Below are 24,356 nucleotides of genomic sequence, written 5' to 3' on the forward strand. Positions count from 1 at the left end.
ATAAAATCAGAATTAAGATGTTGAACGACAGATATAGATCTTGAATTCGAAATAAGTATTGAACGACAGAGATATATATAAATTTAAGAGTATTGATAAAGAAGAAACTCAAGAGATAAAAATATTAGATAGATTAAAGCTCAGAGGAAGGTGATTGTTGGAAGATTATGTTACGAGAATAAAGTTAAGGGAGTCTAAATAAATTATTTGATTAGGTTATAAAATATATATGATGAGAATGGCGATGATGAATTAGGTTAAGAGAATATACAAATGAGATGAGGTGGGCGGCTAATAAATTAGGTTTAGAGAATGAGGGATGAGTTATTATATATTATATATAATAAATTATATAATATATATAATAAAATAAAATAAATTATTATATCTCACATATAATAAATTATATATAATATATAATAAAATAAGTAATAAAAAATGAATTCAGTTTTCGGTTTGGTTTTCAAATTGAAGCCTCAACTCAAAAACCAATTCAAAAACTGTATTGAATTTGAATTGGTTTGAAATTCGATTCGAAAACCGAAAATAAAATTCGAATTCATTTTATTCGAATTCGGTTAATTCGAATTTAGTCGGATATTCGGTTTAGACCAAATATTGAACACCCCTAGGTTTAACCCCTTATAATAATGAACAAAAGTCTATCATTGGACATGTTTTCATCACTGTTCAATCTTCTTCTATATCTGATATGATTATCAAAACCACTAGACCAAATGTCAAACATATATTTGATCGATGCAAATCTACAAATAGAAATAAAAGCAAACTTGGGAAAACCTTCGCCAAACATTTACGTCCACACCAAGTGTCGTCCTAAAAATTAATTGAACTTTTATCACCCATAATAAAAATTGAATGTTCCCAATAAACCATTCACATGGCATAAATACTACCCCAAATGTTATATCCCACGGGTCTATAAGAATTCTTGGTGAACCAATCAGACTCATCCTGACCATATTTATATTAAATCAATGTATCCCCAATACTCTCTTGCTCATATAAAAATATACTACACTACTTAGATAATAAGGCTTTATTAAATAAACAAGATCCCCCTCTTCTAGCCTACAGTAATAAGAGACTTATATCCCCAGCTTCCTTGAGAGGTCTTGGGTTCGCATGTTAGACGGTAAATCTGCGCTTGGTAAATGGTTAAGTGTGTTTATGGGCTATGTGTTTAACCCCCTTGTGGTCACATTTTTATAAAATAAACAAGATAGGGAATTCCCAACCCCCTTGTTTTTTTTATTAATTTAAAATTATCTCAACTCACTAAAATGAGGATTCAATCGATTCCTTAAGAATTTACGCATAATTCTCTCCATCTTCAGGACCACAAATTTTTGGAAGACATATAGAGACATCACATAAGTTGGCATTGAAGAAATAAAGTTCTTGATAAGGACTAAATGACCTTCCTTATAAATCATCTTAAATTTCCAAATGTGAAGCTTCCTCCCATCTTAATGATGATCAGGTTCTAAGAAGCTTTGGAGCTAGCTTTAAACCCTAAATGAGCCTTAGATATGTAAACAGAAAAATCCCAATTTAAAATCTCATAATACATGTCAATTTAATCTTTTTCCTATAAGAAAATGAATTAGAGAAGAAGAAGATATCAGAAAAGGCTGAAAAATAAAAGGCAGAAAGAGGTTACTAAAGATTCAGTATTGAGTAAGTAAAATGATCAAGATAAGGAAGGAAATTTAGAACAGGGTTTTGAAGAACATGAGAAGGAAGATAGAGTGGTAAGAGATTCAGAATCAAAGGCTGAAAATGAAGAGGTAATAAAGAAACTTGACCCGGAAGCAAGAATCAATACTGAAGAGGCAGTGAAAAGAGAAAGCATTGGAGAAAGCAAGAAAAGGGAAGTGGTGAAGGAAATGGGAAAGATAAAGTAAAGGCAGCTGAATCGGGTGAAACTGTGTAATCTTCAATTTAAAAGAAGGTTCACTAGAGAAACACAAAAATCCCAAAACAGCAAGGTAAGAAAATTAAGGAAAATACAATTCCTTATAGCCTGCTATATGGGAAAAATAGAAAGGAAGAAAAGGTAAAGGAAAGGGAAGTAAAGCTGGAACATCTTCTTTTCATTAATGAACTTAATGACATGGAATATTAGAGGGTTAAATGACCCTATAAAGAAAAAAGAGGTTAGAAGAATAGAAGAAATGAATGAAATCACAACATTTGGAATTATTGAAATAAAAGTCAGTCAAAGTCAAATAGAGAACGTTGCCCAGGGTTGCTTCAAAAAGAATGAGAATTTATTCATAACTCTGATGGGGTTAAAAACGGAATCTAGGTAGGATGGGATAAAAGAAGGGTTGTAGTCAAGAATTTTTTTGAAAGCAATCAAGTTATTTTGATAGAGGTTATCAATCTGGTTGGGAATTTCTAGATATATTACTCAAAAGAATTGACACAAAGGTAAAAATATTCTTTGTATAGTCTATGTAAACAACTCTAGGTCAGAGAGGAAGATACTTTGGAATGATTTGAGAAGAAGCATTATGGACGATGGACCGTGGGTTATTATGGGAGATTTAACGTTACAAGATTTATGAATGAAAGAGAGCCCGAGACAGACATAACACAAGACATGCATGATTTCAATGAATGCATTCGAGACATAAGTTGTATTAAACCGTCTTCCTCAGGTAATCTATTTTAATGGTCAACTTCAAGATGGGCGAACAACATGAGAAAGAGAAAAATTGATATAGGCTTAGTGAATAAAAATGGGTGGAGTTTTACCCAATAAGCCAAATCCAGGTTTTACAATAAGGTATCTTTAACCACTACCCTTTGGGAGAAGGAGAAAAAATAGAAAAGACTCTTTAAGTTCTTCAACTTATGGATGAAAGATGAAAGATTTAATGAAATCCTTAATGAAACTTGGAACATTAGAATTAATGGAACAAAAATGTTCAGAGTTTGTGAGAAACTAAGATTACTGAAAAGGAAGTTGAATAAGCTAAACCGGAAAAAATATAGTGAGATTTCTTAAAGAGTAGAGGAAGCCAAAACGAAACTGGAGGAAATACAAAGCAAGGCACTAAGAGCCCCAAATCTACCTTATAACAAGGAAGAGGAAAAAAAAAGACTCTTACGCGATTTAGAGACCTCTGTTCTAAAGAGGAAAGTTTTGCTAAGCAAAAATCTAGAGAAAATTGACTTTCATTAGGAGACGATAATACTTCTTTCTTCTATAAAAAATGTTCATCAAGAAATTTCAGAAATCGGGTCATAAGGCTCACAAACTCAAATGGAGATATTTTACAGGGACAAAAAGAAGTTCATGAGGAAGTAATAAATTTCTATAAAGAGATGATTGGAACAGAATCGAGAAAATAATAGTGGACAACCGAAGATTGCTTCAACAGATTGTGCAAAGGAAAATTAGTGAAGAAAGTGGTAACTAATTGATTAAAAGAGTCAGTATGGAAGAAGTTAGAAAAATAGTGTTTTCTATGAAAGGAGATAAAAGCTCAAGGACAGATGATTTCAACGCGAACTTCTTCAAAGAAAATTGGGAAATAGTGGGTAAAGATATAAGCGAAGAGGTTTTAGAATTATTCCAAAACAGGAAAATGTTGAAGTAATGGAACGTCACAGTGTTGAATTTGATTCCTAAGAAGTCAATTCCGGAAAAAATTCAGGACTTTCGTCCTATTTCATGCTGGAATGTTATTTACAAAATTATTTCAAAAATTCTTTCACAACGTTTGAAAACAATTATTGATAAGCTTGTAGGATTAGGGCAATCAACATTTATTTCTAGACGCTCTATTTCTCATAACATCCTACTCATGCAGAGCTTATTGAATGTATATGGCAAGAAAAACATATAGCCACGTGTGGCTTTCAAAATTGACATTAGAAAAGCTTTTGACTCGATCAGATGGGGATCAATCCACGAATTCCTCCTTGTTGCAAGTTTTCCAATCATTTTCATTGATTGAATTATGCAATGTGTTTCCGCTCCTCACTTTGTTGTGAGCGTGAATGGTATTCATGAAGACTTTTTTAAGGGTGAAAGGGAGTAAGGCAATGATACCTTATATCTCCTTACCCATTCGTCTTAATAATGGAAATTCTTGACTACATTTTTAAAATGATTCTAAGAAGTCATCATTTCAAATTTTACCCGTACTGCAAAGAAGAAGTAATAACCCATATATGTTTAGCAGATGTTCTATTTTTTTTTTACTTATGCGGATGTTGAAACTGTTAGTATAATCAAAGAAGCTCTAACAATCTTTTTGAGTATTACAGGTTAATACATCAATGATGACAAAAGTCAGACTTTCTATGGAGGGTTAATTAAGAAAAGAAGGAAAACATATTTAATATTATGGGAATCAAGGAAGGTGAACTACTAGTGAAATACCTTAGAGTATAGTGGGTCACGACTTCAAACGGAGAGGTCGTGATCGTAGTCGTCGTCGTCAGCTGCTGCTCGTGGTCGTGGTCTTCAGGGGAGTAGGGTTTGAGAGTAGAGTCGAAGTGGAAAGTGAGAGAGTCGAGATTCGTGAATGATTTTTTTTAATTAGGACAAAAAAATTATATATACGATGAAAGACGAGAAATGTCACTCACGCGTTTTCATCTAAAATGCGTGAGTTCATAAACACGTTTTAGATGAAACGCGTGAGTGACATTTCCCGTAAATGGAAAGACGAGAAATGCTACTCACGCGTTTTATCTAAAACGCGTTTTATCTAAAACGCGTTTATGAACTAATGCGTTTTAGATGAAACGCGTGAATGATATTTCTCGTCTTCGAGCGGTGAGACAGTACGAATTTTTTTTTTTCAAGGTTTATTAGACATATAACATTTTTTTGAATTATACCCCTTATCAGTCCATTTCATCAAATTCCCCCTCCCCACATCAGCAGATATTGGAACAACAATCAATTCAGTGGTTTAATAATTTCTTGTCGTTTTTTCCTTTCGGTTGCTGAGCTTCCATCAAGCTTCAACAGCTAGCAGTAGCTATCAGAATATTTTCTGAGGGCGAGATTATTTTGGCAAAATGAAGATGGATAATAGTCATCTTCTGATTTCAATCTTGCTGCTTTGGTTGCAGCCGATTTCTTCAGGGGCCGGACACAGACCAGAACGAAGCCATCAATACAGGAAACACCTTCTGCGGCAGGCTTCTTAACTACAAGAAAGGCGCTACGACCTAATGGATTGCCAAAATCATTGATACGCTACGTCGGTATAACTGAAACCTACATTTTGGATTTGGAATGGAGTAGATTTAGGCCTTTTCATTGCAATTGATTGATTGTATGTTTGTTTTCTTAATCCAGCTAGGCAGAAGGATAAGGCTTTAGGATCAATGATGGAGGTGATTCAGACTGTAAGAGGCCCAAAATCCTACATTCAGTCTTTGAAGAAAGACACTATTCGGAAACATGATGAGTTGGATGATTTCAGCCTTGATTATAATCCACCCCAATCAATTGAACAAGAAACTCCTCATTTGGACCTGAAAGCTTATGTATCACCTGCAAGTTTGCAGGAGCCTGATAAAATACCTAGAAAATCAGAACGAGTTTCCCATTTGGGGTGAGTATCCTATTCCATTAACTTTAACTTGCATCTTGCATGCCTATTCTACTCTTTAAGTATTGTTAATTTTTTCTTGTTATTGCCAAATTTGGTGAGATTTTATGGGTTTATCTGGCAATTGAACTGTGTTATGAACCCTAAATAGGGTAGGTAGAAACTGAGAGAAAGGGGAGAAACACAATTTAGAGATTCTTCATATTTTATTTTTTGTAAAAAATGAAAATTTCATTGAGATCATATCAACGCCAAAGTTGCATCTCCTATCATGGAAATACAATAGAGTATGTAATGACAAATGTTCAAATGAAATCAGGAAAAGACAACAAAATGTCAATCATACTTGTTCAAAACGGGAACTCTCAAATTGTCACTCATTTTGGTTATGCTCTCTTTCCGATTTCGTCATTTCCTTCCTCCTTCCTCCTTATTTTGGCATCTTCAAGACATTTAGCGGCTTTGCCCACATTTTCTAAATCCTCAGTTTCGAAAGTTGTGGAGAAGTTTAGATATGGGATGAGGCCACCTTTTGCAATAATCCTTTCCTCCTAATCTTTAGTTTGGTCCAGCTCTTGCTTGAGTCATCAAGGGACTCTTTACCCTATTTATCGACTATTACTTAGTCCTTATGAAAATCAAGTACTTAGAAGGTAATATAAAGTAAGTATAATTATCCCAACCATTAATAGCTACTAATAATGATTATCTAATACTTCTCATTAACCAGCCACATGTCATTGTCTCGCATGATTGACCCTTCGAAACCTTAATCTCTGTTTTGTATCAAGGCTCTGTTCTCTATACACACTCATCCTCTATCAAACACAAATCTCAATATGCCTTTTTTCCTACAAAGAAAAATAAATAAGCTGAAGTTGTTTTCAATCTTTGGTAGTTCAAGCTGAAAAAACATTTCTCCAAAAAATAGACATCTAACTCGAACATTTTGAAAAGATCAACATATTGTTAGTAGCACAGACTGTCGTATCAATATCCCCAAAAATTTGAGGGTTGTTAACAACTTGCCCGAACATGTTAAAAATATCAACATATCGTTCCTCTTCTCAATTCAGCACAAAAGAGTTAGGTTGTTCTGCCCGTGGTTTCCCAAGTGAATTGACGAGAATTCCTGAATATGTGGGAATGGTCATAATTAGATCCTCAAAGTGTTGTCAGTATCCTAATCCCAATTTCTTATTGTACTGTCCTTGGAAATGAATGTATTCAATTTTGGTAAGTGCCATATGTTTTGTAGTTTGATAGTTTTGGCTATTGCAATGGTGGCTGTAGTTTCTGCTGAATCCTTAGGTTTCTTTCTTTTTGTTTCTTTAGCTCTTTGTATCAGTAATTTATCTTTTTGAGGTTTAATTAAACATTTAAGTGTACTTGTTGCTTTGTAATGCTGTAAGAAGTTGGGCTTTCCATATACTTATGAATGCATTTATTTTACTTCCAATGAACATTGGACAGGTTGAAGGAAAAATCTCAGAGCCATGTTGCTAAAAATGAAAACATGTCAGTTATTGAGCCAGAGATTTTGATGACGAGAGATCTACCACAAACTGGCAGTTTGGATCATGCTGAAAGAGAAAGGGATATACGTCAAGGGATTGACTTGGCCACCACACTGGAACGAATTGAAAAGAACTTTGTGATAACTGATCCTAGACTTCCTGATAACCCAATTGTAAGACAACTTGTCTGAGAATTTTGTCATATGCACGGGTAGAAGAGGCTTTTGTCTTCTCTCATTTCTTTTGCGGGTTCTTGAAGTACGATGTAGATAAAGTTTTAAAGTGACAATTTGTTCCTTAATCTGCAGATATTTGCCTCTGATAGCTTTCTGGAATTAACAGAATACTCCCGTGAAGAGATTTTAGGAAGAAACTGCAGGTATGGTTCACTTTTCTTATTGTTTGCGTGTGTTTTTTGGGTTGAAGACGTCTTCTAGTCCTGGACATTTCATTTGTTGCTGTACTGTAGTTAATACTTTATTTTCTTGAATTTAAGTTGAGTTACCCATCTATCTTAATATGCTTTTCCCCCTACAAATATTTGTTATGTTCAACCATTGTATTGATATCCCATGCTGGCCATACCATATAGTAGTATAATTTTCTTGTTTGAATAGATTTGTCTTGAATTCTTCAATCATATTTTGTTAAATGTTACCTCAACTGCCCGTGTAAAATGAACAATAAGGCTACGGACGTTTGGAGTGGTTGGACACTCGAAATAGGAATTGAAGCTCCAATTCCAAATTTCAAATCCTATTCTTGAAAAACAAAAACTAGAATTGTAATTCTAATGTGTGAAGAATGGAAATGGGATGGAAGAAAGCATATAGGTTTGAACGCCTCTGGAATTCCTAATTTCAACTCCACACGGAAACCAAATATAACCAAATAGAAATTGGGATATCAGGATTTTGATACAAGACATATATTAGGGTTTGGAAGGGTCAATCACATGAGGACATGTGGCCGGCTTATTGCTATTTTAGTTGATCTTCTTACTGCTATTTTAGTTAGTTGGTTAGAATAATTATGTTAGTATTTTAGTTTATTTATTTCAATTTAGTATGATTAATATTAGATTTCTATTAAATTTAGGCTTTCCTTTTTTTTTTTATAATTATGCCATACAATTAATAAATGATTCTAATGTTACATGAATGTGTGTCGGCTGAAATGACGAGTGCGACCTATACACCTGCACGTTTGATACGGTGTTTCTTTTTTCTTTTCTCATTAATTCAGACAACTCATGTGGTGACTTGCATTAACTAGTTTGTTTTCTCCATGGTTGACGTGACTTTCGTGTTGACAATGGTTCTTAAGGAGAAGTTTTTCATTTTCAAAAAGAAAAAGGCAATACAGTTAAGAAAGGATTCTATGCTTCTCTTTTGATTCCTCTTGGCTTCTCACATCCTTTCCTTGAATTGTTTAAAATCTAGTGTTTTAACTCTTATCCGATTTCAACTCTACCCATAGTTTTATTATGAAGAAGCCTTTTATGATTGGCTATATATTTTCCCTTCACTGATGTAGTGTTTCTTCCAATGATGAAGATTTTTGCAAGGACCTGAAACAGATCAAGGAACTGTCTCAAAAATAAGAGATGCTATCAAAGAACAAAAGGAGATTACTGTTCAATTGATCAACTATACTAAGAGTGGTAAGTTTTTTGCTTTCCTTACATATATATATATTTTTTTAAATATTGAAGTCTATTAATAAAATTGTCGCGAATTGCGACTCACAATATCTTTCAATACAAACAATAAGGAGTACTAAAAGAATGGGGAAAGAGAGGAAAAATTTAAAGAGGCGAAGTCCCTATATCAGACTATATAACCCCTCAAATGATGGAGATTATAAACAAATAGTGCTCAACTCATTGTATCTCGATCATCCTCCATTCTGTTCTGTATTAACTTGAGAATCCTTCACTAAGCATGTTTCTCCTTTTTCCTTCTCATGTTACTCAATTTGGGTTTCTCAATCATATCACATTGAAAGCTACCATTGTTCAATTTCAAGCTTTGATTTTATCTTTCATTGATTTGCTTCTTAAGGGTTTTTTAACGTGATCTGCATGCTTTTGTTAAATCCAACACCTTATCTCCCTTCCATGTGATACCCATTCTAGTACATATCTTCATAAAACACTCTTATCCCATTGATTTTGTATAACAACAAATAAATTCATCATCTCCATCTCCATCTATTTTTACTTTCCTTGCATAATGTTTTGAAAATGTCAACCTTTTCTTTTCAAGGAAAGAAGTGAACACAAAGTTCACAGGTTACAAACAAAAGAATCAAGGGAACAAGGGCAAAATGATAACAGAACAAAAATGTAATAATATTAAATCCCTATCAACTAAAAAAATCCCTTCTTAAGTGAGGCGAGAGTGTGAAGGAAAAAACCTTGATTCTCTCTCTCCCCAGTGGTTCTCCATGGAACGTCCGTCTGTTGGTTTCCTTACAGAATGCGTTTAACAAACATCATCTTGTCTATGGGGGTCTTACTATGTCAAATTTCAGGAAAGAAATTCTGGAATCTGTTTCACTTGCAACCTATGTGTGATCAGATGGTAATGGATCTTTAATAAACTTAAATGTGCTTTTATGGCAATACTCCTTTTTGACATTTGCAAATCTCTTCTAATTTCAGGGTGAACTCCAGTACTTCATTGGTGTTCAGTTAGATGGAAGCGGTCATGTCGAACCCTTGAGAAGCAAGCTCTCAGAAAAGACAGAGCTACAAAGCGCCAAGATAGTATGTATTTTTTCCGCTCCTCTATCTTGGATTGATAAGAAGCCATTTTAGTATCAATCTGATGTTCTGTAAATTATTAGGTCAAAGCTACTGCTGAGAATGTCGACGACGCTGTTCGAGAACTTCCCGATGCAAACTTGGTAAGGTACTCTTCTTCTCTCTGTTTTTTGGCTGAATATGATTCTGTTAGTTTTGATTTTACACCCATTAGAGGCTCTAGAATTTGTTTCTTGCGTACTTCAAAGGTTTTTTAGAGGGTGGTATTTTAGAAAGGAAGATATTGAGTTGTAATAGAAGTATGTACACAATACAATAGAAACTAATTAAATTCCAATCACCGAGAGTATTGAGGAGAGGTGGAGTTCCCCTCAACCACAAACGAATATTTGGTAAACTAACTCCATTAGAGATTCCATTCTCTCTTTTTATTTTGTGCTGACTTTGTTTGGTCGGTGGTTTATGACTACATGTTGTAAAACCCTTTGAATTTATGAGAAAGAGTCACATTTTGAAAAAAAAAGAATAATAGTGCTATGTTTGGTTGGTGCTGAATTGAAACTAGAATGGGAATTGGGGTCTCATTCTAATTTTGTTGTTTGTTTATTATTTAAACTAATAAATTAGAATTGGTATTACAATTCCAATGAAATTAAATTGTATATGATTTAGTAATGTTCAATTGAATCAATTCCAATTATGAATTCCAATTTCAATATATGGTCTTTTATGTTGGCACGTCATATTAAGGCTTTAGTATATGTCAAGCATCGTGATACATAGTTTTGTGCCACTTGTTGGGGCTAACACTTTTTTTTATGTCAGTACGGCCTGTTAAAGTCGGTACAGGTTGAATAAACTTTCATAAGAATAATAATTTTAGGATTTTTCCAAATATAGAAATTGAATTGTAATTCAATTCAAACTCTTATGGGTGACGTGCAGGGAGAACCGAGAAGAGGGAAAAATCTACACTGTTTATCTTAAAATCACTACACTACTAGTCTATTATAAATTTCAAAAGATTTGGATATAAAGGTTTAGTAGATATACATTTTTTATATTTTTGGCTAGGCTTATACATTGATCCTCTCCTGGTGACGTGTCAATGCACTCACATGCCGCTACTTGGAAGTTGTGCTTGTTGTTAACTCATCCAAAGCTTTGGCGACAGCCTGTCTTCTTATAATTGTTCATCCAAACCCCTAATATTTATGATTTGGTAGACATTGACAAATTTGACGTTTCCAAATTAGCAAAACTTAATAATTCAGCATTATTGATTGGCTGATATGTGAACAACTTGCTTTGATGCTTCCAGAGACCAGAAGATTTGTGGGCAATCCATTCAAAACCTGTGTACCCAAAGCCTCATAAGAGGGGAAATGCTTGCTGGACTGCAATTCAAAAGGTTAAATATCTTTATTTGCTTGTTTGTTACCAATCAGTAAAACATTCTCTTTCTTTAGAAACAATTTTTATTTATGTTTCTGGATCTTAATCAAGACACAATACGTTTTAAGAACTGAACTTACTCAGAAACATGTTTTATTTATTGTTTCTCGATCTAGATACAAAAATAAAAAAAGTGTTTCCAAATGGAATAATTTTTCTCTGTTTTTGAAATTTATAGATTACAGCTGATGGTGAAAAAATTGGATTACATCATTTCAATCCCATTAGACCTTTGGGTTGTGGTGACACCGGCAGGTAATTATATGAAGTTATTTGTTTTTGTGAGAAGTGAGAAACTTTGTCCCCAAGCTGTGACAATCATAAGTTAAATTCACCCTCTTTTCTTAGATACCTTTTTAACTTCTTTTATCTGAAGTTAAACCCATAAATAATCTTTCAAAGAATTTGGCTTTTTTAAAATCTACCTTTTAATCATTATTTTTTTTTATAAATGTTCTTAAACTTGAAACCCTATGATATGAACACTTTTTAAACATGATATTTTCGTTCCAACTCTCAGACACATGACTATTTTTTCACTTGTTCCTTCTACTTTTGCCACTTTAACACCTATTTAACTTTAATAAAAATATCTCATTTTCCCAAATAAGTGTTGATAGGATAACAAAAAAAAGTGTTGTTGCGACCAAAGAAAGGGCCCTAGTGGGAGTTTGAATGAAAAAAGTTCTGTTTAAAAATTGTTTACATCAAAACAATTTCATAGTTGAGGAGCTTTATAAGATGCAAAATAATAGTTTAAAATGCAGTTTTCAAAATTGTCAATAAATTAAAGGATTATTTATGGATTTACTCAAATTTGGACTTATTTGATGTAGATTAAATCCAAAATAATCCATCAATTCTATATCAAATCATCAACTAAATTACCAAATACTCTCATTATCATTCTTTATGACTTTAAAAAAATATAATACTAAGGGTAATTTAGTCAATTGAGCCCAATAATCAACTTTCCCATCAAACATTATTATTTTCAATAATCAATTTTACCCAAATAATCCTATATCAAAACAAGATCTTACTTGCACATACTTATCAAACTTGATTAACTTTTGTCACTTAGTGTTCATTTGGTGGAACTCAAAGGAACTGGTGAACTTTTTGCAATGAAGGCAATGGATAAATCTGTTATGCGGAACCGCAACAAGGTAAATATATTTCTGAACTTTTAGACATTTTGAAATGTATGTTCTCCACCAAGTTACAAAAGAATAGTGTCCGGTTGATTATACTTATTGTTGCTTTCTTACAAATGAAAACTTCAATAAAACCACAGTAATTGAGAAAACAGGCTGGTTGTAATAGTCACAAAAGTTTGTAGGCTTTCCTAAGAAAAAGATAGACTTAAATATTCTTTGCACAGGTTCACCGAGCATGTATTGAAAGGGAAATAATTTCGCTACTCGATCATCCTTTTCTTCCGACATTGTATGCCTCATTCCAGGTTCGAGTGTCAGTGGCAGATGATTCTCTATTTTTTCTTCATTTGATAATATAATTGTATGAGCTACTGATGCAAAATGGTTAGTTTCTGCTTATCATCCTCAGACTTCTACGCACGTTTGCTTGATAACTGACTTCTGTCCAGGAGAGTTATTTGCATTGCTCGACAAGCAACCATTGAAGATTTTGAAAGAAGAATCTGCTAGGTATTAACAAAAAAGCGTTTCCAGGGTTGTCTTTTTTCTTTTCTTAGACTTTTGATTTAAATAAAAAAGCTTGTTTGCAGGTTTTATGCAGCAGAGGTTGTAATTGGCTTAGAATATCTTCATTGCCTAGGTATTATTGGCATTGTAATGTACAAGTTTCAGTTGATGATTTTCAAATATTGTTTGACGTAAGTTACTCAAAATCTTACATTAATAAATATATAGAGAAATATATATATATATATATATATATATATATATATATATATATATATATATATATATATATATATATATATATATATATATATATATATATATATATATATATATATATATATATATATATATATATATATATATATATATATATATTTTATTAATTATTTTAAAAGTAAACTTAATAATTCTCATCTAAAATGTTATATATATTAATTATAAAAAATTGCAAGAAAGAATAATAAGAGTTTTAGTTATCATATTATATTAATTATAAAAAAATCATAATAGTAAAATTTTGGTCATTTTATTATAAAATTGTTTATAAAAAGAATGGCTGAAAATACCTGAAATAAATCAAACAAAATTAGGAATTAATGCAATAAAAAAATTAAAAAATCTTTTTATAAACGAATTTTATGATAAAATGACCAAAATTTCACTCTGATAATTTTTTTTATAATTAATATAATATAATAACTAAAACTCTTATTATTCTTGCAGTTTTTTATAATTAATATATATAACATTTTAGATGAGAATTATTAGGTTTACTTTTAAAATAATTAATATATATATATATATATATATATAAGAAAGAGAAAATACTTATGATGATGAGAATCATTTTGGAGAGTGCGTGATTTACATATCCAATATATATATCCTTAAAATATAGGGTATTTTAGTATTTTGGTTAATGATTTTAGGTGGTCGATGAGTAGATTGTTGTTTGAGTTATGATATAGCTTAAAGTAGATTTAAACTGATAACCTAACTATAAGTGAGAGATACCTTAATTTTAAGTGGAGAATAGAATAGAATGGAGGGTGAGAATGAGATTCACAATTGCAGTCTGCAATTGAAAGTATTAAGTGAGTAAGAAATTAACGATAATGAAGAAGAAGAAGATAGGAGATAGACGATAGAGAGAGAAGTTGACCTTAGAAGTTTTCTGTAAAATTGTTGGGTACCCTCGCAGATTATGATCTATTCTTTATATACCATCATCTGTCATAATTAACTTCCTGCCAATTTCATATATTTGACTACTACCTTATTTGTAATTATTTATTTCCATATAAATAATTATTAATTAAATATTCTATATTTTAGCTAACTGCCTTATTTATAATTATTTATTGTGCATAATTAAAAATAGAGGGTTACGTCTACCCGTCAGCTTATTTTAGGGTTAGGAAACTTAACCCTAACAATCCCTTGTAACAAGTTATTCATTAATAAATATATAGTGAAAATATGCATATATTTTAAAAACATAGGTTATTTTAATATTTTGGTTAATAATTTGGATGAAGTGATTCATGAATAAATTGTTGTTTTTTGGTTATTTCAAATTAATCTCAAATAATCCCATCAACCAAAGTCTTAGTGTTTTATTAATTTTTATTTTTTTCATATACAGGAATAATTTACCGTGATCTGAAACCCGAGAATGTGCTCCTTCAAAAGGACGGTCACGTCGTGTTAACTGATTTCGACTTGTCATTTATGACGTCCTCTAAACCCCAAGTATGCTATACTTTTCTAATCAATACATTTCATTCGTCCTTGGATGAATAAGACAATTTTTATGTGTTTCGTTGAATCATTCTGATTTTGTATTCTTGACGTATCTTCGTTTATGAACCAAAATGAGTTTAGGGATGAGAAAGATGTGAAATAGAAAAATGAGATTACATGGAAAAACTAACTTCATTCAATTTTTTTCGTTTGAAAAGTCAAAGTTTGTATGAATAGAAGATAAAAGGTCAATTTGCTACTTTTAAAATTGACTCAAATTACTTATCGTCGTGAATTATTGGTTAACTATGTTATGTTCTTAAATCATTTTTGCACAATTGTTTCATCTTTTTATAACTATAAAATGGATTCGAGAAGTAACTTGATGCATTTCTAAAAGTTTAGTAAGGAAAACTAGCTTTTAATGTAAATTTAGGAAGCAAAATGATATTTTTTTTGCCTAATAGAATATATGAAGCACTAATAAGATGCATGGGTAAAATACTAAATATACAAACTGAAAGTGAATAAATAAACATCACAAAATATATCATTTGTAGTATGTTGTATTAGTATAAATGTAGTGGTAATTAGTAGTAGTATGAGAGGTCTGGTATGGTAATTTTTTTTTTCGAGAAAGCCGGTTTCCATAAACATACTTAACCAATTAAGTTTGTAGTATGTTGTATTAGTATAAATGTAGTGGTAATTAGTAGTAGTATGAGAGGTCTGGTATGGTAATTTTTTTTTTTCGAGAAAGCCGGTTTCCATAAACATACTTAACCAATTAAGTTTGTAGTATGTTGTATTAGTATAAATGTAGTGGTAATTAGTAGTATAAGAGGTGGTATGGTAATTTTTTTTTTTTGAGAAAGCTGGATTCCGTAAACACACTTAACTAATTAACCAAACGCAGAACTTGCAGCCTCGCGCAAGCAAATTAAGGACCTTAGGAAGGGTAGAAATATCCACCTTCGCTAGGCTAGAAGAGGGGATGGTGGTATGATAGTTAATATAGTAGGTTAGTAAATTAGTAGCTTATAAATAGTTGAGTATGTATTATTTGGAGCAAGGAAGGAAGTAATATTGAATCTGATTTATCTCCTTTAGACATTCTAAATTCGACAATATGCAAATGTACAAACGTCAAACTTTTAGGTAGCGACAATCGCTATTGGAAAGAATCAAAGACATATTAGTAAACAAAAGTAAACTATAAATTCTGAAATAAGTTAATGGAACAGTTGGTTACTAAGTCATTATCATTACATTTCTTCTCCAATTACTTGGTCTAGATTAATAGCACAAACATAGCAAAATAAAATCGGTGAAGTATGCAAGCAAAAAACTACTACCACAGCTAAATTAAGGGGAGGACTTTTATTTTCTGGCATTAACTAGGAACTACATGCATCTAAAGAACCTTTTAGTGATAGAATCAACTTAAATTCGGAACTGCCATTGATAATCTAAGAAAACTAGTCTACCATAATTCACTTTTCATTCAGTCTTTTTGAGTTCATTCTCAACCTTAGACTTACTTTTCTTTCTTTTGAGATTGTCATGATCTGATCCAATTTCTGATCAACTTTTATTCAGGGCAGTTAAAGTGAAAAGAATTAAAATCGGAGGTCTCAAACTGAAAACACCTTGAGAGGTAATAACGTTGAGATGTTGGGCTAACTTACCCATTAATAAATCCTAAGTCTACAAAGAAGAAAGATATGATCCAACGACATATTAAAGTCTAGATTAACAAGAATCTTACCTTGGTCCAAGCTTCAATAAGATCTGAAGTATATAATGCCCTTTTTGTTATCACATTTTATGACTAGATCTGAAAAAAACTGCAGTTGTAATGTTTGTTAAAGATCACAATCATGTAGAAAAAAATGTAAATTATAATCTAAAAAAATAATATTTATACCAAATGAAATAAAAACTAATATCATCCTCTAGATCATGATCCATAAATAAATTTTTAAACAAATGATTTACTCTGGTTCTTGATTTTTAATGTCTTTGTTCTATTCCACTTCTTGCCAATCAATTGGTAGGTTATAAAGCATTCTCCGCTGAAGAAGAGAAGGTCTAGGAGTCAACCGTCTCCTATTTTTGTCGCAGAACTAGAGTCACAATCAAATTCATTCGTTGGAACTGAAGAATATATTGCCCCCGTAAGCCCAAATTGACTTCAAACAATTTCTCAGAATTACAAACTAAAACAATAAAATATTAGTTATAATTGTAATTAAAAGTTGTCTTACACTTACAACAGGAGATCATAACTGGAGTTGGCCATAGTAGTGCTATTGATTGGTGGGCTCTTGGTAAGTTCTTTTCTCTTTGGGTAATTCTCTGGTCAGAATATATATGCACGATTGCATGTTTTGACCTGTAGTTTGTGTTCACCATTTCTTTGCAGTTGAAATTGGTCTATTTGTTTTCCAATAACTTTGCATGATTGTTGGTGTTTTGTCCAATAATTTGTTTACACCCCCCATAAGTAGCTCTGGAAATATGCTTGAACTAAAAGGGTTTACCATCCTGACGTTTCTAGTTTGATTATTATTTTTTAAAGGAAAATTGAGAAATTGCGAAGAAACAATGAACAAAAACAATACATTCATGTTATAACAAACATCATAAGTTACTTAAACAGACCACCGAAGAAAACTCGAAACCTCATAGACTCTGCAAAGTTGTTCAATTCTTCCTCCTAGTCGGAGGAACAAAAAACAAAACAGATTGCAGCTATTTTTGTGGCTTTTTAGTCAGGCCTGACTCCCTTTCGACCATTGTAGTTGACTCTATTATGCAACTTGTATTTGTCTCGCTGAAGCTGAGATATTTCATCTTTTTGTTTTGTTTTATTTTGTGTTGTGTTTTCTTCACTTCTTTGGGTCAATTGTAATTTTTTTTCACAACGATTAAGTTCGTTCTTATTCGTGATCTTGCCCCACTCCTCAAGTTCTATTACATTGCACATTAACTTTGCATGTTTGGCATTATATGAGCATGCTAGCAAAGTTCAAGAATAAAATTGTGTAAAAAGAGTTCATGGGCAAGAATGAGTTTTTCCATTTTCTTTGTAATCTTTATCTTGTTGCTTGATTAAGCAGGTATTTTTATTTACGAAATGCTATACGGAAGAACGCCGTTCAGAGGGAAGAACAGGCAGAAGACATTTTCAAATATCTTGCACAAGAATCTCACATTCCCCAGTAGTATTCCGGTAAAGATACATAAGAATTCGGAACAGATGAAAATCGTGTTGTTGATATAACTAATCTTTTTTTATTGCTGCAGGTAAGCCTTGCTGCAAGACAATTGATAAATGCATTACTAAATAGAGATCCTTCAAATCGGTTAGGATCTAGTACCGGCTCCAATGAAATCAAAGAACATCACTTTTTCCGCGGGATTACTTGGCCACTCATTCGTAACATGGTAATAACGATTTCAGTTGGCCATTAAGATGATATCACATTTGAAAACAGAACCTAGTTAGATGTTTGACCCATTTAAAAACACTTATTGTTTATGTATCTGAAAACGTTTCCACATAAATGTTTCCAAATGGCAAATACAAACTCAAACTTATAGAAATTGTACCCATTTGGAAACACTTTCTAGGTCTAGAAGCCATCAACACATTTCTGATTTTGTCGGAAATATGTGATCTCATCAAGATCTACATCCAGATGGGATAATACCTGACATAAAAGGGTTTTCAAATAAATAAATTTATTAACGGTTCTCATCTAGATCCAAACTCAAATTCAGAAGAAAAATTGGTTTCCAGATGAGCCATAACTCTCTTAGAAGGAAGGAGAACTGAGAATACTATATATATTTGTACTGTAACGGAAGTGTTTTTTGCTGTTTTTCTTGCAGAAACCCCCGCCTTTGGATGTGCCACTCCAACTAATTGTGAAAGATCCGAATGGGAATGCTTGATCATCCTATGGATCTTTTCTACACGTTAAAAGTGTGTTTTTTTTTTCTTCAATAAACAGGAAGTAGAAACGATCTGTCTAGGGTTTGAATTTGTGGTTGCCTTTTAGCAAGTTTTCCTGAGAAGGCTTCCATATCCATATATTAATTTGTTGTATTTGATTAATTAGAACTTTGGAACTCTGGTATGCAAGAGGAACTAATAATGCACAACATAGAATATTATTATTTTTTATAGTAGTGTCTGTATCCACTAAAGCACCGACACCTGTACAACGAGAAAAAAATCAACAAATAAGGAGAGTGATGTTTCACTTTTGTGTATATGTGTTATTTTAAGAGGGAAATATATAGGTATCATCGAAATAATCGTAAATGAGACCTTGATTGTATATTATAGTTTTAGTTAATGTGTTTAATTATTTATTATTTTCAGCATTATTATGCATTTTCATTGCTGTATTATTTAATTTGTTTTCTAATAAAAAAATAGTGTTTATATCTTAAAAATAACAGTCATTTTTTAATGTTAAAAGCAAGCCAGGTCTATGGGAAATTTGACGAAATGACCCCAAAGATTGGGGAATTTGACCTCATGGTCACTTGATAATTTAATTTGTTATGGTTGACATTTTAATTTTTTTGAACGAAATTACCCTTTTCGCGTAACCTGAAGAGTTTCGCGTTTTGCGGAGTGAATTTCGGTTTTGTATAAATTCTTAGATTTTTTCATTTACTTCATTTCCTTTCTCCATCTTCTCTCTCTACTCTTGTTCTCTCTTTGACGGCAGCATCGACTGCTACGACGGCGGGAAACACATCATACAAATAAGAAAACTCTAACCCTAAATTGATTTATCTTCATTTCAAACCCTAATCCTAAATCGATTTATCTTCATTTGAAAACCTAACTCTAAATTGATTTATCTTAATTTGAAAACCTTAAATCAATTTATGTTTATCTTCAAAATCGATTTAAGTTGTTTTTATTGTTATATTGGTTAATATTGGTTTTATTATCGTTGTTCATATTGTCCATGATGACATTTGCAGATAATCTCGTCGATATGGGTTCTGTTTTAAGGAAGATTCACTTATCGCTTCGCGTTTCGCGAAGTGCTTCGCCTTTCGCTAAGTGCTTCGCGAAGCAACACGGTTGGCACGCGAAACGGCATGGACGACACGTCGGTCGTCACGCGAAGGCATATTGCGTTACGCGAAGCGACACCGAGTTGTACTTAGATTTGTGTAAAACATCAAATTCGATTCCTATTATACTTAGAGGCGTGAAGGACGAAACAAAACAGGACATATTCAACATCATGGGCATCAAGGAAGGCAGCTTTCCCATAAGGTACTTAGGAATTCCGTTAACTGCGAAGCAGATCGAGATCTCACACTGCAAGCCGCTAATTGAAAAGGTAAAAAACACGATATCTGTCTGGACAGCGAAAAAACTTTCTTATGCAGGGAGGATCGAACTTATCAAAACCGTACTTGTGGGCATAGTTGGCTACTGGGAACAACAAATGGTCATTTCGAAGAAGGTAATGAAGAAACTCGACACGCTGATGAGAAACTTTATCTGGGGTAGTAGTGGAAGAGGAGGAAAGAAAGTCAAATGGACCGCTCTCTACAAACCGAAGGACGAGGGAGGCATCGACATGAAGAACTATATCGAGTGGAACAAAGCTCTAACCTTCAAGCATCTGTGGGCTTTGGAGCGCAATCAGGAGTCACTATGGATCAAATGGTTGCTTACGAGGTTTATGAAACACGAAACTAACATCTAGACCTGCAAAATTCACAAAGGTATGAGCTCGTCTTTGAAAAAGATTCTTAAACTAAGAAGCGATATTGCAGATCTTTATGACATCCGACTAGGGGACGGGAAATGCACTCTATTCTGGCACGACCCCTGGTTCGAAAACCAGCCTATCATCGACAAGGAGTAGTTTCAAAATACCCGTATCAGAAGGGACTGCGCAAAAGCAAAAATCAGAGACATCAAAGACGGGAATTAGAACTTGCTCTTGTGAAGAATTCCAGAAGGAAAGAAGATAATTGATCATATAAGTAACATACAACTACACGACAGATCGAATATTCATTAATGGAAAGATGAGGACAATGGGAAGTTGGTATTGAAGAAAATATGGGAGGTAATCCAGGAAAAAGCGCAGAAAGTAGAATGGACTCCTCTTGTATGGTCAACGAAGATTATCCATCGACACCAGTTCATCCTATGACTCGCCTTCTGGGAAAGACTCAGCACTCGTGATGGTATCAACAAGTATATGAACATCCCGGACGCGAACTGTCTTCTATGCATAGGAAATGAAGAAACCATAGATCACCTATTCGGGAGCTACTATATTGCTTCGGAGCTTTGGGACAAATTCTATAAAAGCCTAGAGCTGATTAATTTCCCGAGCGAATGAAATGAAATCAAAGAAACAACACTACTCAAAATCAAGGGAAATAAATTTGCAACAAGCGTGTTCAAGTGCGGCTTTAGAGCAGTGGTGTATAACATTTGGCAAGAACGGAATGCAATGGTATATGGTAGAACCCGCAGGAGCGTTGACGAGTTATGGAAAGATATTGTATCGGATTGTAGCGCTCTCGCAAGAACGTGGAGAGGAATTCCAAACACGGAGCAGAACTGGAATATCTGTAGTAACTGAAGTTTACCATTTTTTAAACTCAATAGAATTAAAAGCATTGTAAACAGACAATTCATTTACGTTTTTAGCTTTTTAGCTTTTATTTAGAATGTTATGACTTTAAAATTATTCTAGGCCTGTCTAGAACGATCTTAAACTCGTGATTTTTTTCCCGTTTTTGGGAATTCTTAATGAAATGACGTTTAGTCATTTTTCCAAAAAAAAAATCAATTTATGTTTATCTTCAAAATCAATTTAAGCTGTTCTTATTGTTATATTGATTAATATTGGTTTTATTATCGTTGTTCATATTGTCCATGATGACATTTGCAGATAATCTCGTCGATATGGGTTCCATTTCAGAGAAGATTCACTTATCGCTTCGCGTTTCGCTAAGTGCTTCGCGAAGCAGCACGGTTAGCACTTGAAACGACACGGTCGACACGCGAAACGGCACGGACGACACGTTGGTCATCACGCGAATGCATATTGCGTTACGCGAATCGACACCGAGTTGTACTTAGATTTGTGTAAAACATCAAATTCAATTCCTATTTGATAAGATAAAAGATAAGATTTTTCCAAAATTTTTCTCAAAATTTTTCGAAAAATTCTCCTAAGTCAGTTTCAAAAATCCGGACAAATAAAACAACCGGCCTACGGTTGCAAACTTACATGATTTTGATAATTTTAAATAAAATAATCAAAAAGGGAGAAATTGTTAGATAAAATCAGACCGGTTCAAATAAACCTAACTTAAACCTTCCATGCAGGAACAAAAAGAACCGGACCGGACAAACAAAAGAACCGGCTAAAGAACTCTAACCGGTCAAGCTAGTAAACCGACCAAGAATACTTGGAACGTGACCGCACAAAGAAGGGATCGGCGAAAGTTTAAAACCGGAATCATCAAACAGCCGATCAGTCACAAGGCAGAGGAATAACCGGAAGAAGTCCGGTTATATCATCCATACCGAAAGCCATCCGGTTATGTCAAATGACTGACCAGTACAAGAAGACAATTCGAGTATCTGTTGAGAATGATACCAAAGGAACAGACTGAACACTTCCATATCCATACAAGTCTGAGGAAAGTCTGCAGGCTGCAGAAGACAGTACTACCGGATCTTTCCACTTCGGGATAAGTCAGAAAGAAGATCTTCCAAGTACAGACAACTGTCCAACAGACAGTGCCTACATTGAGTAAAAGACAAACCCAGCAGGTTTGTCTTACATACCGGAAGAACAGACCGCCAGGTCTGAGACAGAATGCCAGGTCTGAGGCTGACCATCAGGTCTGAGGAAACGACCGCAGGTCTGAATCTCTGAAACACTGAATCACTGCACCTATTCTCAGCCAATCAGATTCAAGGCAGTGAAATATGAACTTTGACATATTTCACCTATAAAAGGGGCAATTGAAGAAGAGTAAATGCGGGACAAGTAAGATATAGTGAAGCAAGTGAGAAATTCTAAGAGCATTTACTCCACAAGTGATAAGACTGTTTTAAGAAAGCCTAAGTGCTAAGTTAAAGTGTGTGTTTTACAATTTCGGTGCAAATTGTAAGAGTGTTATCGAGCAGGAAATAAGTCTCGATCGGATTGTACTTGTATTCCTTAGTGAATATCCTTCTCGCGGTTTCGAGAGGAAGGGGTGACGTAGGAGTTTTATCTTCAAACATCCATAAAATCTGTCTTGTTATTTACTGTCTGCCGGTTTCATTATCTAACCGATCCGTACCACTATAACCGACTTAACTCCATCCAAGCCGAATCTCCAGATTACCGAAGCCGACCCATCAAATCTCAAACCTCCATCATATAAAACCGATTCTGCCTATCATACAAGTGTGCCGCTTCAACCTGAAAGCAAATCTCTTCTGCGCTTGAACCTAGTTCAAGGATTTGTGACATGTTGTGTAGTATTGAAACCCCGGTGTTAATCTCTAACCGGATTAACCACCACCTTACGAGTAAGAACCGCTAACCGGTCCAACCCCCGGTCCTCCAGCGGCTACCTAGATCCTAACAATTGGTATCAGAGCCGAAGAGTCCCCGATCTTCTGTGACATTACAAGTTCCATTGCAATCACCTACAACCCGGTTCTCCACTCCAGAACCAAGCATATCGACATAAGGCATCACTTCATCCGGGAGCATGTCACGCTGAAGCATATCCGGCTGGAATACGTATCGACTGATCAACAAGTAGCCGATATCTTCACAAAGCCTCTACAGGAAGCTAAGTTCTCTCAATTCAGACTTACTCTCGGCTTAACCGACATTAGCCAGATCCTTCTTAAGTATGCTTAAAGGGAAACCGGTTCAGACAGACAAAACCGGTGATTCTTCCTAAACTGTTGAACTTCAAATTTTCAGGGTGTCTGTGGAAGAACCGCCCAGTTTATCAGATAGAGTAAACCGACCGGTCACTTGGTGCATGCACCAAATAACCGCATCGGGATGAACAACTGATAACTGACCGGTTCGGAAGCGGGTTACTCTAAATTATTTGAATTTCAAACAGAAGTGGAATAATTATCAGTGTTTAAGGATATCTGTTCTGAAACATTACCCTTTCAGAGTAAACTGGTCGCGCCTAAAAAGACGTGAAGATCTTTTGATATCTTTCACAGTCCAGGCCTATGACCAACATCCTAGACTGCAAACTTGCCTATTTCATGCAATGTCTTATATCCTGCAGTTAATAGATATCATCTCATTTAATACCTGGAGAATAGGATAGCCCCCCAACTACTATTTAAGTGAAGCAATCACTTACCAAAATACTCACAAGTCAAAAACTCAATCTCTCACTAAGGCAAAAATGTCTCAGTTTCCAAACATACTCCAGGTTGATTTTCGCTCCTGCACCAGCACCGAGCACTACGCTATTTATAGAATGATAAAATTTTTGGAAGATACTGGCCTCCAGTACTTCCTTGATGACAAACACACCATCTACCCTGAATCAG

At 33.8% G+C, this 24,356-nt stretch overlaps 1 pseudogene; it reads left to right on the plus strand.

Moving 5' to 3' along the window:
* Window positions 1–3,470: 3,470 nt before the first annotated feature.
* On the plus strand, window positions 3,471–18,903 carry LOC124913231 (annotated as a pseudogene).
* Window positions 18,904–24,356: the final 5,453 nt, after the last annotated feature.

The sequence above is a fragment of the Impatiens glandulifera genome, chromosome 8 (assembly GCF_907164915.1).
Source record: "Impatiens glandulifera chromosome 8, dImpGla2.1, whole genome shotgun sequence".
NCBI classification, from domain to species: domain Eukaryota; kingdom Viridiplantae; phylum Streptophyta; class Magnoliopsida; order Ericales; family Balsaminaceae; genus Impatiens; species Impatiens glandulifera.